Below are 2759 nucleotides of genomic sequence, written 5' to 3'. Positions count from 1 at the left end.
AAGTTATTTTAATATGTACTTATCTAATTATTAGTGATTTAGAGCATTTGTATATAGTTATTGATAGCTTAGATTTCTTCCTCTGAAAACAATCTGTTCATATTCTTTGATCATATATAAATTGGAGAATGGCTCTTATTCTTATAAATTTAAATAATCTCACTACTATATCTTAGAAATGAGAATTTTAGCAGAGAAACCTCCTGCAAAGATTTTTTCCCCTCACTAGTTTTACTTATTTTAATTGTTAATTTTATTCATGCAAAAACTTTTTAATTTTATATAAACAACATGGTCCATTTTGCCTTCTTTGACTCTCTATCTTGTTTGGTCATGAACTCTTTCCCTTTCTACATATCTGACAGGTAACTTCTAACTTGCTTCATTAATTTGTTTATGATCTCAATCCCTTTATGTCTTAGTCATATACCCATTTGGAGCTTATTTTGGTATATGCATAAAATATTGGTCTTTACCTTTATCTTCTGTCAGATTCCTTTCGAGCTTTCCCAACAGTTTTTGTCAAACTTTGAGCTCCAAAGCTGGAATCTCTGGGTTTATCAAACCCTGGGCTACTGTACTCATTCATTTCTGTATATTATGTATCTGATATGTTTTACTTATTAACTTTTCTATTTTTAACCAGTACCATATCATTTTTATTATTACTGCTTTGTAGAGTAGTTTGAGATCTGGTACTACTAAACTCACCTTCTTTGGACTTTTAGTTCATTAATTTCTTTGATTTTCTTGACCTTTTGTTCTTCTAGGTGAATTTTATTGATATTTTTTCTAACTCTGTTAAGTAATTCTTTGGTAATTTGTAATAGCGCCAAGTAAATTAGTTTAAGTATTGTTATTTATATTATATTAGTTCATTAAATTAGTTCAGCCTACCCATGAACAATTAAGATTTCTCCAATTATTTACACTTATCTATATTGAAATTTTATAATTTTGTTCAAGTCTCTATATGTGTCTTGGCAGGTGAACTAAATATGTTATATTTTCTGTCATTACTTCAAATGGAATTCCTTAATATCTTCCTGCTGGATTTTGTTATTAATATACATAAATGTTAATAATTTATATGGATTTTATATCCTGCAACTTTACAGAAGTCATTCATTTTTTCAACTAGCTTTTTAGTTTAGAAGTTTAGTTAAAATTAGTTAAAATTTTCACTAAACACTCTAGGTTTGTCTAAATAAACCATAACTATAAGAACCAATAATTTTAATGTGCATAGGGCTCTTTCCTCAATTTCCTTTTCTTGTCGTTGCAAGAATTTCTAGTACCATACTGAATAGTAATGGTGATAATGGAAGGGTTATTTTTTAGACATTCACTGTCTGTGGTACTTGACGACTTGCAGCTGTCAGAGAGCACTGAAATTTGGGTAGAAATATGCTTCCTCCCCCAAATCTACAAAGAACTGTTGCCTGCCCTCTTTTAACCTTTCCCCCTTAAAAATAAATAAATAAGAGTTTTAATGCTTGTTCTGTTTGAGTTTGGTTCTGCAGTTCAAACAGGTTTTTATCTGACTTGAATCAGCCCAACCCTAGAAGATGTTTTCAAAAAGGGAACAGACATTTTCCTGTGTGGTGTCATATCTAAATGCTTCCCATTCCAGAGTACTTTGAGTAAATTTGTTTAGTAATCCCTTCAGTCAACTGGTCCTCTGGGTTCTAAAAACAGTAGTGCTAACTATAAGGATTAAGAAAAATAACCTTCAAATTACTTTATCCCAATAGTGATTTTCTGATTCCCTTAAGTTGGAAACCTGCAGGATTTTTTCAGACAAGCTCTCACAGGCCTGAGACTTTTCCTGAATGATAAAGGAGAGACTGTTAGGCCTTCTGGGGAAACAACTTATAGGAACTAATTGACCTAGGGCCACTTTCTTTGGCCACAGTTCACTCCACCCCGTACATACACACACACACACACACACACACACACACACACACACACACACACACACACACACACACACACACACACACACATTCATGATGTGACCAGGACCTTCGGATAAATCAAATGAACAAAGTAATCTGAAAAATAAGGCCTAACAAAACCCTTCCCATCTCTCTCAGAGATACACATAGTACACAGTTTAATATTTTAACCTTTCCCTTAAGTGGCATTATCCAGTGTTATCACTCAAATGGCATTAATTTTTTTCTTCTTTCTCTTTTTCACTTAAAATTTATTCTTAGTAACAGCATAACTATGAACCATTTTTCCTGAGGCTAGGTTTTTGTATGTGTTTTGTTTTCAAGTCATAAGCCATTTTTTTCTGCCCAGAGTAAAGTCCTACTACCTCAGCATTTTTTAATTTACCTTGACCTCATCAACATCCTCTTCTCTCTCTCTCTCTCTCTCTCTCTCTCTCTCTCTCTCTCTCTCTCTCTCTCTCTCTCATTCTTTTTTCTCTGCTTCAGATGATTTTATTTGCACCAATCTCACTAAGAGGTGTGCCTAGCCTTGCTTGTACAGAAAATATTGCTCTAGATACAATCATTCTCTTGTATGTTACTTCCTCTCCATCTCCCTCAAATAGTTTCTCAAGTTATAAATAAAAACATCTAAAACGCTCTGGACATTTTCTCTAACTGTCCCTCCTTTGTATCCTGTATGTAGCTTGCTTTGTACGTATTTGTTTGCATCTTGTCTCCCCCTTTAGATTGTTAGCTCCTTGAGAGCAGGAACTATCTTTTGCCCCATTTTGTATCCTCAGTGCTTAACACAGTGAC

The sequence above is a fragment of the Notamacropus eugenii genome, chromosome 2 (genome assembly GCF_028372415.1).
Source record: "Notamacropus eugenii isolate mMacEug1 chromosome 2, mMacEug1.pri_v2, whole genome shotgun sequence".
Classification (NCBI taxonomy): Eukaryota; Metazoa; Chordata; class Mammalia; order Diprotodontia; family Macropodidae; genus Notamacropus; species Notamacropus eugenii.
Note: the sequence above shows the minus strand (reverse complement) of the source record.